Genomic DNA, 17,056 nt, shown 5'->3' with positions numbered 1-17,056 from the left:
GACACTCCTGGCTCTCCTACCAGATCATATCTGCTTTAGCCCTTAGAACAAAAACCAGCATCTATTGTCTCACAGCTCCATGCACTTTCTTCTGTGGCTTCTTATCTTTGGAACTCATTTGCCTCCAGACATTCAGATGGTCTAGTTTAACTATATGAATCTTCTCCAACCTGGTGCCCTGCAGATGTTGTTACCTCCACATCAGCCTCAGTCCGCAAGTCCAATGGGAGTTACTAGTTCAATAACATCTGGAAGGAGACAGGCTCACCATGCTGAAGAACTGCATGAAAAGTTGGCTCTAGCCTTGGAAAATAGAAATCTGTTCATTTTTTAAGGTGCCACCAGAGTCCTTGTTGATTTTGCCTTTTCATAAGTCTGTTTCAAACCATAAATCTGAAACTCTTGACTGTGGCAACCAGTTGCTATTGAAATGAGGCTTCAAATATAATAACATGAGTCAAATTTCAAACCCAACCTCTAGGACCAACGTCTCTCTCATCTTCACATTTTGTCTTTCCAGTTGGGGCTATGTTGTCTGACAAAGCCAGCCAGCATCTCTCAATAGGGAGCACTTTTCTCTTTTCTTTTTTCTCTGGAGGTCACTTGGAAAGAGCAACAGCTCCTTCTAGAGGCCCTTTGCTAATAACACAATTTGACCCGTAAAGCACAATACAAAAGGCTTCCCAGAGAGAGGGAAGGAAAGATTTTGCATGTGCTATTAACAATGGTAAATAGATCACAATTCAAGTTACAAAATCCCACAAGAACCTTTGCATTCTGTGGAGCTCATTCAGCTTCCAAGCTTCTTCAGATTCTGTCACAGCATTCCTGAAAGCTCGTACATTCAGAAAAACCAAAGGAGAGTTTCTTCAGTGCCAGGGAAGTTAAGTGACTGAAAATAGATGTTTTTAGCTTTGCTGAACCTCCTGCAGCAAAGTAATGGTAATTTTAAAAAAGATCCAGAATCAGATCAAAAGTAGAATACATTTGAATAATTTAGTTAAATCAAAGCAGACAAATAATGGGAACATAAATGAAATTTAAGAAAGCCATATATAATTATTTATTTTTATTTGAAAAAATTCTAATTTGTATGCAGACAGGGAAAGATATCAACTTAAAAGGCTAATTGAGAGAGGAAGGTCAGGGCCATCTTTAGCAGATGCAACGCCGGGGTGCAAATATTCGCCCAGCGCCCCCAAATTACCACGGATAGGTTTGGGGTGGCCGTAGCTGCTTTTATTTAAAATGCATCTCTGGGTTATTTGTGGCGTATAGGAATTTGTTCATTTTTTTCCTTTAAAATATAGCCCGCCCGCCCCCCCACAAGGTTTGAGGGACAGTGGACCGGCCCCCTGCTGAAAAAGTTTGCTGACCCCTGTCCTATGCATTGCCGTGTAGACATCATCGCCCACAGGACTGGACTATCTGAGCCAAAATACTATATTGTACTAAGTGAAAGATCCATGATCTTCTTTTCCACAGTTTTTCAAAAGTATAATCAAGCATAAGGTCATTATTCAGTTTGGGGTCATGGTGCTAGTAAAATGGAGATTCACCCCCATACCACACCACTTTCATCCCATAACTGCAATTTGCCCCATGGGGAGGAAGCATGGGCCAGTCTTCCCCAACCTGGTGCCCTCCCTGCTCCCAGTGTTTTGTACTACAACTCACATCAGCCTCAGTCAGAGATTCTAGCAGCTGTAGTTCAACAATATCTGGAGACCACCAAATTGGGGGAGGCTGAGATAGACAGAGGTCCTGTTGTGGTACATTTTAAACAGCACAATCCTATATACCCCTGCTCCAAAATCAGTTGCACTGAGTTCAATAGAGCTTATTCTCATGAAAGTGAGTATAAGATTACAGCCCAAAACAGATCTCCCACTGTCGCGTCTAGTTGCTACTCCATACATCTTGACTAATGGGATTATAAGAGGTTTTTCTGCATAAAGAACATCTCTCAATATAGGCTCTTTGCTGCCACGGTAGCAATTTTCCTCCATTCTTTTTCCAGGCATGTTCTCTTCCAGTTTGTAAACACACTACTCATTTAAAAACCACTTTCTATCTTTTCTATACATCTTAGTCAAGGCCATCCTGAAGTTCTACCTTATAGCAATGCATCTAAAAATTTGTCATGGTTTTCTTTCAGCAGGCATTCCTAAAATGCAGCCAATCCATCTTAATCACTTTGATTTAGTCTTTGCAACAATATCTGTTCTTCATACAGCCAATAAAATTCCTCAATCTTTCTGGTCCATAAATTCTCCTCACCATTTCCCATTAATTTGTTTTTCTTCCCTTTTTGTCATTGTCACGCACTTTAGAGAAAGGCACAGTGTTCGAATTATAATAATTGAAGTTTAACATTCTTGGAAATGTTTTTGCTTTTGAAGACTTAGTTGCAAACTTTATATTAGTACCAAGGACCGTCTTCAAAGATCAAGAAGTTACTTCTTGCTAACCCTACTGACTCAAGCCCCCTCCTGCCGCCGCCACAAAAAAAAAAAAAGTGGACCCCATTTTTTAAGATCTGGGTAAATACTTTCCTTATCACACACCTGAAACACATAAAAACAAATGCATTTGTTCAAACAAAAGGAGATGAAAAATAACATGAAAAACTAGCTGCTTTGTCAGGCACAAACAGTGATACCCTACAGGTCAAAGAAAGCTTTGAGCCAAAATCTAGGTTGACAATTGAAAATATATTGAAGATCTCCACTTACAGTTCTGGGGTGTAGCTGGTGCTGGTTTCCCTGGGCACCCTACTTCTGTGGCAACTCTGAAGTTGAGGATGCTGCTCTTGACATGATGGAGTTGGTCCAGTGCATGTAGCTTGTTTCTTGATTGTCACCAGAGGCATAAAACTCCCTCCCTCCTTCTCTGTCTCTCTGCCTCTCTTTCTCGCACACTTTGACTTATCTCCTTTTCTCTCTATTCCCTCCAATTCCCCCCTTTCCACCCAGGCATTTCCACCCACCCCCTTTCTATTCCTTCTCTGCCCCTCCCTGCCACCCATCACCAGAGGACTGAAAATATCTCATGCTTTCTTCCATTAACCACTACCCTTCCATCTCTCGCTCTCCACCACTGACACCTTACCTGAGTGACTCTTCATCCTACAATGCTTAATTGTCTACAGTACCATTGCGAAGGAGGATGGGGGGGGCCAGAAAAACTGGCCATGCCCCCATGATCTCATTGGCTATGTCCCCATGACTGCCTAGCACCCTACCAGGTCTAGTGGGCATGAGCCACACTGAGTGACCACAAAAAGACTCAGTAAAAAAATCCAAATGCCCCAAGCTCCTGTTTGCGCTAGCTTGGCCTCTCCTACATTGAATACATCCCCTTAAACATGCCCATCCATTTCACTGGATGCCAGAATTGTACTCCCATCCTTCCTGAACAGAGAAGAGGTGCGCACAATCTAAAAGGACATGGCACAAGAGAACAAAGCCATCGGAGGAAAAAGCAAACTCTTAAAGATACAGTTTTGAGTCACTTCAGTGAGTCCAAGGCAAAAAAAAAAGTAATCAGGTTTTGCTCAAGCAAGTCCCATTCTCCTTCCCACCAGCATTTTCTTTGTTTGAAGATCAACAAAGAAAATGCTGGTGGGAAGGAGAATGGGACTTGCTTGAGCAAAACCTGATTACTTTTTTTTTTTTTTTTTTTTGCCTTGAACTCAAGGCATTACTCTGGTGCATTACTGAGTGCACACCACTGCTGCTGCTGTTGTTGTTGCTGCTGTTTAGTTGTTTAGACGTGTCCAACTCTTCGTGACCCCCATGGAGAGCATGCCAGGCACTCCTGTCTTCCACTGTCTCCCGTAGTCTGGTCAAACTCATGCTGGTAGCTTCGAGAACACTGTCCAACCATCTCGTCCTCTGTCGTCCCCTTCTCCTTGTGCCCTCCGTCTTTCCCAACATCAGGGTCTTTTCCAGGGAGTCTTCTCTTCTCATGAGGTGGCCTAAGTATTGGAGACTCAGCTTCAGGATCTGTCCTTCCAGTGAGCACTCAGGGCTGATTTCCTTCAGAATGGAGAGGTTTGATCTTCTTGCAGTCCATGGGACTCTCAAGAGTCTCCTCCAGCACCATAATTCAAAAGCATCAATTCTTCGGCGATCAGCCTTCTTTACGGTCCTGCTCTCACTTCCATACATCACTACTGGAAAAACCATAGCTTTAACTATACAAACCTTTGCCAGCAAGGTGATGTCTCTGCTTTTTGAGATGCTGCCTAGGTTTGTCATTGCTTTTCTCCCAAGAAGCAGGTGTCTTTTAATTTTGTGACTGCTGTCACCATCTTCAGTGATCATAGAACCCAAGAAAGGAAAATCTCTCACTGCCTCCATTTCTTCCCCTTCTATTTGCCAGTAGGTGATGGGACCAGTGGCCGTGATCTTAGTTTTTTTATACTGAGCTTCAGACCATATTAAAAGGTTCTTTAATTCCTCCTCACTTTCTGCCTTCAAGGTTGTGTCATCTGCATATCTGAGGTTGTTGATATTTCTTCCGGCAATCTTAATTCTGGCTTGGGATTCATCCAGGCCAGCCTTTCGCATGATGAATTCTGCATATAAGTTAAATAAGCAGAGAGACAATATACAGCCTTGTCGTACTCCTTTCCCAATTTTGAACCAATCAGTTGTTCCATATCCAGTACTAACTGTAGCTTCTTGTCCCACATAGAGATTTCTCAGGAGACAGATGAGGTGATCAGGCACTCCCATTTCTTTAAGAAATTGCCATAGTTTGCTGTGGTTGACACAGTCAAATGCTTTTGCGTAGTCAATGAAGCAGAAGTAGATGTTTTTCTGGAACTCTCTCGCTTTCTCCATAATCCAGCGCATGTTTGCAATTTGGTCTCTGGTTCCTCTGCCCCTTCGAAATCCAGCTTGCACTTCTGGGAGTTCTCGGTCCACATACTGCTTAAGCCTGCCTTGTAGAATTTTAAGCATAACCTTGCTAGCATATGAAATAAGCGCAATTGTGCAGTAGTTGGAGCATTCTTTGGCACTTCCCTTCTTTGGGATTGGGATGTAGACTGATCTTCTCCAATCCTCTGGCCACTGCTGAGTTTTCCAAACTTGCTGGCATATTGAGTGTAGCACCTTAACAGCATCATCTTTTAAAATTTTAAATAGTTCAGCTGGAATATCATCACTTCCACTGGCCTTGTTATTAGCAATGCTTTCTACGGGCACACCACTGCACTCTGTGCAATTACTGAGGTGGGCGCTGAGGCACTCTCCTCAGTGTCCTCTGGGAGCACCCAATAACAGTCTCTCCCTCCTTCTGCAGCCTTCTCCTTAGTCTATCCACTCCCTAAAAGAGCTGGAACTGACTCAGCCCTTCAGGGGCATGGCGAAAGCAGCAGTTCACAGAGGCAATGTTCTCACCACGTCCACCCCACTCTTCCTCCACTGATCTGTTCTATGATCCCTTCCTGTAGGGTATTTCTTTTCCTGGAAAGGACTTTTGTTCTTCAGCAAACCTTAGGTGCCAGATGAAGATACCTCCCTGCTGTGTGAGGATGGCACCATGTCGACAACATAAGCAGTGACACTTACAGTTTCCACATTAAAAAGTGGAGGGAATGAAGGGGACCTGCAACAAAATGTTGTAGTGTGAAGGGCTTTTGTACAGGATTCCAGACACTTTATTCCCCACTCCCACCCCAACACACACACACACACTCTCTCTCTCTCTTTCAGTTTTCATCCCACTCCATCAGTCAGTCAGCATTTCTTGCCCACTGAGCCCTCTTGATCAGTCTAAAAGACCCATCTAGTCTTTCTCATGTATCACACGCACCATGTTTTCTGCTTTTCTAGCCACTCTATTCTATTCTCTCCTCCCACCCAATTGTTAGGATTTACCCCTCTCATTAAAATGTCTCAGTTATAATGAGGCCCTTTTGGTATGGATTTTACCCAGGGCTTTTTTTCAGCCAGACCTCACTACAACTCAGTTCCGGCAGATCTCAGGTAGGTGCCATTGCCATTATAAGAGAACAAGGGAGGTGTTCATGGCAAGCTCTGCCACCTCTTTTTCTAGAAACACACCACTGACTTTACTCCTTAGGTTTTTTCCCCCTAAAGATTTTCAGACATCTGTAAACCTTAGATTTACCCCAACTTTGCCAATATTTTTCTGTCCGTTGTAAGTGCGTGGTGAGCTTCTGACTACATAAACACACAAAGACTCAAATTGGTTTTTAAATTTTAAAATTCTTATCACTTGATTAAAATGGTTATCCAAATATTTGTATAGATACTAGGCAAGGATTTTATCTAATTTGGTCAATTTTAGAATCACGCTCATCCCTATTGAGTAATGTAATTTTGTTCTCAAAGATACGCACTGATGAGTTCCTCAGTTCAAAAGCTTAGCATCTTTTGCTGAAAATACCCTTTTACTGAAGTTGTTTTGTCTTTGTATTCTGGGTTCCATTTTTCTCATTTTGAAAATAAATGAAGCCTGCATATAAGTTCCCAGAGGAACATACCCTTAATGTTTCAGAATCTAAGTGGAAACACTGCTGAATATTTATATCACTTATTTTTTCAGCATATTGTGCTTGCCCTCAGAAAGCTTAATTCCTGCTAGTTTATTCTGAATCGTATTCCCCTAATTCAGCCGTAACATGACATTTCTGTCTCAGACACAACAAGCTTCCTTCTGTTGTTCCTCTGGGTTCAGCAACAATATTATATATATATATATATATATATATATATATATATATATATATATGTTAAAAAGCTAGTGCTAGGCCAGTAATTCATCAGTTCCTGGTGAACTGAAGCACAGTTTTAAACTCCCACTAAATTGGCGACACAAGGAAGGGAGTGCAGTGAGCACATTTCATTTTATAAGGATGAAAACAGATTGTACAAGGGCACTCTCAGACCTTTATAGCTTGTAATTGCTTAGACCAGTGTTTCCTAAACTTGGGTTGACAGCTGGTTTTGGGTTTTTTTTTTAATAATTTTTATTCATTTTTCAAACACATAATAAAAACAAAGCACAAAACAAAAACTCAAAACACAAAACAAAAACATACCAAACATTTAAACAAATATAACTTCAAAATTGTATTTTCATACACCTTCTTTCCTTCGACTTCCCCATACCTCCCCATCCCTGCATCCTTGTTTTATGGTTCTTTAGCAACCCTTTGGTCAATTTATCTTGATTCCCTTTCATTAAATTTCCTTTAGTTTTTTAGTTACAGCTGTAATTCTCTGTTTCTTACCCCTTGACATCTTAGCATTCCTCAATTTTACAACAGTTTTTAAGGTATATTTTGAATTTCTTCCAGTCCTCTTCCACTGTCTCCTTCCCCTGGTCACGGATTCTGCCCGTCATCTCAGCCAGTCCCATAAAGTCCATCACCTTTGTTTGCCATTCTTCCAGAGTAGGTAGTTCTTGCCTCTTCCAATACTTCGCCAGTAGAATTCTTGCTGCTGTGGTAGCATACATAAAGAAAATCCTATCCTTCTTTAACACCAATTGGCCAACCATGCCCAAGAGAAAAGCCTCTGGTTTCTTAGGAAAAGTCCACTTAAGGACTTTCTTAATTTCATTATAGATCATTTCCCAAAAAGCTTTAATCTTCGGGCAGGTCCACCAAAGGTGATAAAAAGTACCTTCAGTCTCATTACATTTCCAACATTTATTATTGGGCAGATGATAGATTTTTGCAAGCTTGACTGGGGTCATGTACCACCTGTAGATCATTTTCATTATGTTTTCTTTTAAAGCATTACATGCAGTAAATTTAATACCGGTAGTCCATAACTGTTCCCAGTCAGCAAACATAATATCATGACCAATATCTTGTGCCCATTTAATCATAGCTGATTTCACCGTCTCCTCCTCTGTGTTCCATTTCAGCAGCAAATTATACATTCTTGATAGGTTCTTAGTATTGGGTTCTAACAATTCTGTTTCTAGTTTTGACCTCTCTTTCTGAAATCCTATTTTCCTGTCTTGTTTGAATGTCTCATTTATCTGATGATAGTGCAACCAATCTCGAACTTTGGGCTTTAATTTCTCGTAACTCTGAAGTTTAACCCTTTCACCATCATATTCTAAAATTTCACAATATTTTGGCCATTTAGAGTCCATATTAAGCTTTTTCACTTCCTTAGCTTCCATTGGTGACACCCACCTGGGAGTTTTACTTTCCAACAAATCTTTATATCGAATCCAGACATTATACAATGCTTTCCTTACAATATGGTTTTTAAAGCCTTTATACACCTTTGCCTTATCATACCATAAGTATGCATGCCGGGTTGACAGCTGGTTTTGGACTGCAATTCCCATCAACCCTGACCACTGGTCCTGCTAGCTAGGGATGATGGGAGTTGTAGTCCAAAAACAGCCATCAACCCTTTATAGCTTAAACCTTTGTAGCTTTTAATAGCAGCAGGAAAAAAGCTTCAGATATGTATAAGGTAAAGGTAAAGGTACCCCTGCCCGTACGGGCCAGTCTTGACAGACTTTGGGGTTGTGCGCCCATCTCACTTAAGAGGCCAGGGGCCAGCGCTGTCCGGAGACACTTCCGGGTCATGTGGCCAGCGTGACATCGCTGCTCTGGCGAGCCAGAGCCGCACACGGAAACGCCGTTTACCTTCCCGCTGGTAAGCGGTCCCTATTTATCTACTTGCACCCGGAGGTGCTTTCGAACTGCTAGGTTGGCAGGTGCTGGGACTGAGCAGCGGGAGCGCACCCCGCCGCAGGGATTCGAACCGCCGACCTTTCGATCGGCAAGCCCTAGGCGCTGAGGCTTTAACCCACAGCGCCACCTGCGTCCCTACAGATATGTATACATGAACTCAAATACCAGAAAAAAGACAATTATTAAGGATCATAATCTGAATTTAAAGAAATTGATTTAATAAAAGCTGAATAAATATGTTTGACTGTCCAACCCATTTGACAGCCTACATTCTTCTTCTGCTTGATGTTATTAGATATAATTACCTGCATCATTGCAAATGTATATCAGAAGTTGAACTGGTCAGTATGGTTGTGCGTGTACATTATTCCATGTTTTATTTAGCAGGAAAACATTTGTGGACCTAAAATCCCTCCTAGAATACAAGGCACTGCAAAATATTTGCCAGAACAGTTTTCTTGTTTCAGATTTGCAAAACTGAAAGCAGTCAAACATTTTAAAATGTATTTGCAATGCTCTCTTATTCCCCTCTCCATAACAGAAACTCTGGTTCCCACTTCACAAAGAAACAAAATATTCCACCCACAGTCATTCAAGGCAGATGCAGCATAGTCTCAAGGTGATGATTACACAGCAGCCTCCCATACAATTATCTGGACAAGTTTTTATTTTTTTATACAGTATATATTTCGACTGGATCAGACCAACACAGCTACCTACCTGAATACATTTATCTACTAGATACTATGCTCCAGCTGCACACAAGATGGCAGCAAATCCCCACAATCTTGGGAGGGAGGCATTGCTTGTACTATGGTACTTTGGTTCTCATACGCCTTGGTACTCAAACAACTGAAACCCAAAACCCAAACACTGCAAACCTGGAAGTAAGTGTTCCAGTTTGCAAACCTTTTTCAGAAGCCGAATGTGCTCCGTTTTGAGTGTTACGCTTCCGCTTTGAGTGCCACACTTCTGTTTCGAGTGTTACACTGAGGTCCATCTGTTTTTGCTATTTATTTTGCGTTTTTGTTTTTGCAGCTCTTTTTTGTTTTGTTTTTGTGACTGTTCAGCTACAGATTGACTGATTGTGTGACTGCAGTACATTCTTTATTGCTTTCATGTTATGGATCAATGGTCTCGTTCGATAGTAAAATTCATGTTAAAGTGCTGTTTGGGGGTTTGTTTTTAAAAGCCTGGAACAGATTAATCCATTTTGCGTTACTTTCTATAGGAAAGCGCCTCTTGGTTTTGGAATGGACTTCCAGAACAGATTAAGTTTGAGAACCAAGGTACCACTGAACATAAAGTAGCATTTTCAAGTTCTCTTTAAAGCAAAGTCACAGCCTCTCGCTGTGATGGATACAAGACAGTCTGTAGTGAGTGAGTCAAGGTGCTTGCATGCAATTACTTTTGATGGTCATCCCAAATTGTGGGGGGAAAGGAGGAAGAAACGGACTTACCCAAGGACACCTTGCAAGTCTGTTGCTTGAAATAGAATCATATAACCGTAGAGTTGCAAGGGAGCACAAGGGTCATCTTGTCCAATCCCCTGCAATGCAGGAATCTTGCACCATGGGCACCACGTTAGAGACCCCAGGCTTACTACCTAGTTGTAAGATATTGTGGTGCTCTAGTACTATTCCTAGGGATAGCTAAGTCGGCAGAGGATGAACCCACAACTCTGAGGTTAAGAGTCTCATGTTCTCCCAAATGAGCTATCCTACTGAATCCATGAATGGGATTGCGGTACTGAAAATTTCTCTATCCCAAAAATCTCACTAGTAAGGTAATGGTTAGGTAAAGGTAAAGGGACCCCGACCATTAGGTCCAGTCGTGACCGACTCTGGAGTTGCAGCGCTCATCTCGCTTTATTGGCCAAGGGAGCCGGCGTACAGCTTCCGGGTCATGTGGCCAGCATGACCAAGTCGCTTCTGGCGAACCAGAGCAGCGCACGGAAACGCCGTTTACCTTCCTGCTGGAGCGGTACCTATTTATCTACTTGCACTTGGATGTGCTTTTGAACTGCTAGGTTGGCAGGAGCAGGGACCGAGCAATGGGAGCTCACCCCGTCCCAGGGATTTGAACTGCCGGCCTTCTGATCGGCAAGTCCTAGGCTCTGTGATTTAACCCACAGCACCACCTGCGTCCCTCCCAAGGTAATGGTTATTCTGCCACAAAATCACCTAAGCCTGACACAGACCTCGAACTTGTTTGTACCTAGAACTCAGATCAGCCACCAGTTTTACAGAGCAGCAGCTTCAAGGATGGGATGGACGGCAGTGGGCCAAGGCACCCATCTGCAAAGCAGACTGCCCTAAAATCCCATTGTCAAATCCATCATTCTCGCCGCCCAATGCCTGTCTTTCAAGTTGCAAATGGGAAGCATTTCTGTGGCCAGATTTGGCTTTAAGATCTTTGTTGGCTGGCGTCAACCATGAAAACAAAAGGATAGTATGTCACACTGGTGCTCCATCAGCTGTTTCAGCGGAATTTGTAAGAATCTGGGATGGAGTCATAGCTTAATGGTGGAGCCCCAGCTTTGCATGAAGAAGGTTTCCAATCAAAAGCAGATCCCAGATAGCAAGACTGGGTGCAACCTCTGCATGAGACCATGGGTGCCATTCACTGCCAGAGTAGACAACACTGGTCTAGGTATACCAATTGTTTGACTCAATCAGCGGCCAATATTTAGTATTATTGATTAAATTTGTACACCAGCCTTCATCCAAAGATCACAGGGTGGTTTACAACATCAAAACACAAAATCAGAACACAAAATACATAATAAAAGAAGAACAGAAACAAAACAATAACCCCCCCTCCCACAAACACATTTAAAAGGCCCTAGAATGTTCAACCTCGGATTATCCATTCACTCTCTACCAGTGCTTTACTATACTTTTACTCTGGAAGTATGCTACATGCGATTGAAAATAGCAGCAGACAATGGGGTGGGTGTGACAGAGGATGGCTGCTGCATACGGGAAGGGAGAGTGGGAGGGGTGAGGTAGCAGGACGGTTGACACTGTGCAGTCCCACCCACAGGTGCTCCTGCTGATGCATTTGCACAGTGCTGACCTCTCCACTGCTTAATGTCCCACTCTCCCTCCCAATAAGCAGCAGAGACTCGGTTGCCGGGAGGTCAGGTGATGCCACCCCATGTAGTTATAGTTCCCAGAGTTCCCTGGGAAGAGGGGTTGGCTGCCCAAGCCACTCTGGGAACTCCAACTTTGGGGGGGGGTGTCTCAGCACCCTTAAACTACAGCTCCCAGGGTGATTTGTGGGATGCCATGCCAAGTGGGATGATACTGTATTTGAAAAGTATCGTGTAGATGGCACCGTAATTGACTCTGCCTGTTACTGGCTCTTGCGCCCCCTACCCTTGTCCCCTGCTCCTTCTTTCTGCCTTCAACATGCACAATAGGCATTTAAGCAGAGACTGGATGGCAATCTCCCTGAAATGCCGTAGTTACATCCTGCATTGTAGCTCCTGTACAAAACAAGGGGTTAGAGTAGAATCAGGCATCCCCAAACTCGGCCCTCCAGCTGATTTGGGACTACAGTTCCCATCATCCCTGACCACTGGTCCTGTTAGCTAGGGATGATGGGAGTTGTAGTCCCAAAACAGCTGGCGGGCCAAGTTTGGGGGTGCCTAGAGTAGATGATCCACACAGTCCTTTCTGAATCTTAAATTCTGTTCTTCTCACCACTCGGGGAAGTGAAGTTATTCAGCAATATGTTCTTATCATATCCAAGTTAGAAGCCAAGGAAAAAGAAAACAGTGCTTTGTCTTGAGCCTGTTGAGTCATGCCTCCAGTGAGGGGTGCCATCTTCTTGTTTCATGTGTGTCAGACAAAACAACTTTAGAGGCACCCTTTTGAGTTTTCTGGTAAAGAGCCCAGAAGTATAAATGTGCTAAAGGTACAATAAGCCCGTGTATAGAGGGATCTCTACCAGCTCAGAAAGAAAATATATTTTGTCCCTTTGTGTGTCTGTGCACACGATGGTAAGAAAGCCCATGGAAACGGTTTCCTCCGAGCTCCTCAGATGTCGGTGCAGAAAGCCTGCATGGGAACAATAAATGCCACTGCAGTCATTTATACCTGCTGGAACCTATCCCATTACTTTGAAGGCAGCAGCATTGATTTTGTGGTGGCCAAAGATCTTATCCATTGACTGAAATGAAGCTACCTTCACTTACTAATTGAGAATATAGCTCAACCAGTGGAAATCCATGAAATGTTGCGTCTGAGTTTACTTATTATATAAACCCTTTCTCTATAATATTTCATCGGGTTGCTTCTAGATGGGTGTTTATTGTTGAGCTGGTGCTTCTCACGCTTGCAGTGCCCATACTACGTGTGGGGAAGGACTGTAGCTCAGTGGCAGAGCATCTGCCTTGCATACAGAAAGCCCCCGGTTCAATCTCCAGCATCCCCAGGTAGGGTTAGGAAAGACTCGTTGCCTGAAACCCTGGAGAGTCTCTGCCAGTCAGTGTAGACAATACTGAGCTAGATGGAGCAGTGGTCTGACTCTAAAAAGCAGGTACCTAATGCTGGCAACAAAATAACAGGTCATATTTCCCCCCTCATTTTTGTGTGGGAAATCCATTGAGTTAAAGGGGGGGGGCTGACATACCCATTTGACATACCCATTTGAGGTATGTCAACAACCAGTTTACAATATTAAGTCCCCATTTGGCCTGGAAACCCTCTTTCTTTTCTTTTCTTTTCTTTTCTTTTCTTTTCTTTTCTTTTCTTTTCTTTTCTTTTCTTTTCTTTTCTTTTCTTTCTCTCTCCCTATATCTCTTTAATACACACAAACACACCATGTAAACACACATTGCTTTACTTCTAGAAAAAAGGTGCCAGTACTGCATACTCTTGAGCCCCCCCAGAAAAAGCACTATAAGCACACATCCAGTCTCACAAACGCATCTTACAAAAGTTCTCTGGCACACATCTGACCCCTGCATAGCAAGCTCAAATCCCAGATGTCCTTTATTGTTAAAAATGTGTTCATGCTTTTCCAGTCCTTACGCTGCCATTGTCCTCAATTGTTGGTTTTGCTTTAGTTTTATTCCAGGAATATTTTGATTTAATTTTTTTTAGATTTTTATTATATTTTATTGTGAGACTCTCTAGTCTGATAGAGAGTTATTGCTTTTATTTTTGTTTGTTACTATGCTATGTATTTTTGTGGTTTTGTACTGTAAACCACCCTGTGATCCTTGCCTGAAGGGCAGTATAGAAAACAAACAAATATTCTGTGAACCGCCCAGAAAGCATGGCATAGAAATGTAGCCAGTACACACAATAAATGTCCTGGTGGGAGAAGCATTTCTGAGGGACCTCAGCTACTGCTTCTCTGCTAGGCTCTCTCTAGCCACTAATTTGCTTTGGCTATTGGAGGGTGGAAGAATAGCATGAAGAAATAGGATCTCTGGTACACAGTAGGGGAGGTGATGACACTGGGGCATGAATGTATTAGCAGAGTACTAAGACCACAGAGTAGCCTTCCGCAACCATGTGCTCTCCAGATGCTGTTGGACTCCAGTTCCAATCAGTCACAGCCTGCATGACCAATAGTCAGGGGAGATGGGTGTTGTAGTCCCATAAGGTTTGGATGAGCACCAGGTTGCAGGCTGGTACTATCGAGCATCTAGTGGTAAGTGGGGAAAGAGATATTTTGTTGTTGGATAAGCATTAATCAATTCATGGGCTGTGGCGTCCCGGAAGTCAAATTCTATAATCAAACAATGACAAGTTTGTTTAATTCCGCCCCAGTGCTGTTGTATTAAATGAACAAAATGTATGTTCTTACAAGCTGCCACAAGATGACATTTGCTTTATACCCCAGTTGTACACAACCACAGAAAGCACCCAATATGCAAAAGAACTGGGAAGGTATAATATTAAGATAAAGGAAAAGGGTGGAGATGCATGCTGACTTGCAATGACTTGCTCAAGACAGAGAACTGTGGAGAGTTGTTGGAGACCGGTCTGTGGGATGACGAAACCTGAGAAGCTATAAGCTAACCTTGAATTATTAATGCTTTCCAAATGTCCTAAACAGATTGATGTGGACAGTGGCAGAAGAGCACATATGGGTACACATGGTTCTTTAAAAACATAAAATTTGACATCACTTTTAAAATGCACTTGTGAATTGTTGCTTGCCAGCCAAGGGATGATAATGAGACCTGGGTGGTAGCAAACAGTATGATGGGGTACTGCCATTCACCTGACCTCCAGTCAGTTATAACATGGTGGCTAGGTCAGCATGATGCAAACACAGTGGAAGAACCAATCCGGTGATCCTGCCAATGCATTCGCACTGCGGCAAACTCTCCATCGCAGCGATGCAACCATCCGGAGGTCAGGTGAGTGGCAGCACCCCAAGTTGACTGCAACTGTACCTGAAATAAAACCCCTGCTGTCCATTGGTTGCTGCCTGTAGCTACTTTCTCCTTGGTTTCACAGCCCACTGCAAAACATTTATTGGGCACCACAACTCCAACTTTTTTCTGTGTTTTCTGTTAGCGGTTAATTTTTTTAAAGCCTCATTCTTGTAGCCCCTTTATGAAAGCCTTTTGTTCCTCCTGACAGCCTTTGTCCTGTTCCAGCTTAGGTAGGATTAAAGACAGATGTCACATTTGTAGAGCAGATGGCATGTTTTGCTACCTCTCTCATTGAGACCAGTCCAAAGGTATCTTTTTTTTCCTATTCCAAAGAGAGCTCTGAGGAAACCGGTTCAGCAGCTTTATGAAGTGGTGCAATTTGAATGGGAACACACTAGCTGAGGTAGTGCCAATTGGCTAGCACAGATGGTATCACCAACACCATCTTACCCCCAACCTCTGGAGCAGTTTGGCAACTGGTTTTAAAACACTGGCAGGTGGGTGGGGCTAGATACAAAAGTGGGTGGTATAGTAAATGGGTTCTTACATACACCTTCTGTGGCACAATGGGTCAGTGTGTCTGGCTATTAACCAGAAGGCTGGTGGTTCAAACCCACCCAGAGACAGCTGTGGGCAGGATTCCTGCATTGCAGGGGGCTGGACTAATTTCTCAAGAACTTACTCCTAAAAGTCAAAATCAGACAATACTGGAGCAGGGTACCTTTTGAACAGCTTCACACAAGCGACAGCAATTCACAGTTAGGACATGCTAACGCAGAGATCTCTACTGTTGGACAGAGCAATGAGTACTAGGCCTCTACCCGGAGCCATGTTGAGGAGAGTGTCTGGTGTTGCTAAGCAACCATCAACTATTTCCCCTCTGGAATTGGCAAAGCATCTGGCTGAGGCTTAATGCATACAATGGCCAGGGGAGTCGTGAGGGAGGCACCCTCAGTAAGTTGGGTCTAGATTGAAATGAAAGTCTTGTATTTAGCACACTGAAATATCTAGAGCAGGAATGGAGCACCTCAAGGCTTCTGGCCCCTACGACTCTTCCCAGGCCACATAATCTCCTGAGCCACATCCAGTGCTAAAAAAGCCCTGGCCAGCATCACCTCGCCAACACTTCTTGTGCCTTCCCCAAATGTTTTTGCCTGTCTGGAATGTATACGTGAACCCTAATAGTGCTTCTTGTTTGCCTGAATACTGCACAGAATTAAATTTCTCATTCATTGCTCTGGCCACATTTTTCTCTAGCCATGTCCACTTTTGCCTCTGGAGCCATTGGCATATTGTTCCTGGATAATTGTCCAAAAGTATTGCAGTCCTTGCCCTGGAAAAGGTTCCCCATCGCTACTCTCTAGCCACAGGGGAGAGTGCCAGACACTTGTGGCAGAAGGACAAAAGGAGGCCAGCAACAACAAAAACCTTCAGAGACTGAGAGCATATTATATGTATATGGTCCCAGGTTTAATCCCTGCCATCTCCAGTAATAAGGCCCTCTGCACCAGAGAGCCAGTGCCAGGCATAACAAGCAATGCTGGGCTGTGTTATAAGAATTTAAGGTCTCGAATATATAAATTGAATGTACAAGGCAAACACATACATAAATACATAAACCACATGTCTGAAACTGTAGAGGAAGACAGTCCTGAAACCATTTTGACTCTCCCAAACTGACCAAAAGTTTCTCAGCAAGGAGGGAAGAACTGAAAAAACCTCCCCATTGTCTCTGTGCTCACATTTAAAGTGTGAATAGGGTGAGCCTGTGACCTGGATTCAGGAATTAAGTAGTTATACAGTCATACCTCTTGTAACGTTTGCTTCAGGTTAAATCTTTTCAGGTTGCATCCCACGGCAACCTGGAAGTACCGGAAAGGGTTACTTCCAGGTTTCGCCGCTCGTGAAGACCCTCAAAATGATGTCGCGTGCATGCGCAGAGGCGGCGAATTGCG

The 17,056-nt window shown here is 43.2% G+C and overlaps 1 long non-coding RNA gene across 1 annotated transcript in view; it reads right to left on the bottom strand.

The window, feature by feature from the left end:
* Positions 1 to 15,923, bottom strand: part of LOC307219035 — a 34,259-nt gene extending 18,336 nt beyond the window's left edge. Inside the window, exon 1 of the long non-coding RNA XR_013840279.1 lies at positions 15,823 to 15,923. This is a non-coding gene — a long non-coding RNA (uncharacterized lncRNA). The remainder of the gene's footprint in view (positions 1 to 15,822) is intronic.
* Between the last annotated feature and the right edge of the window lie 1,133 nt (positions 15,924 to 17,056).

The sequence above is a fragment of the Podarcis cretensis genome, assembly GCF_951804945.1.
Source record: "Podarcis cretensis genome assembly, chromosome: 6".
NCBI classification, from domain to species: Eukaryota; Metazoa; Chordata; class Lepidosauria; order Squamata; family Lacertidae; genus Podarcis; species Podarcis cretensis.
Note: the sequence above shows the minus strand (reverse complement) of the source record. Positions and strands in the feature narration are given on the sequence as shown.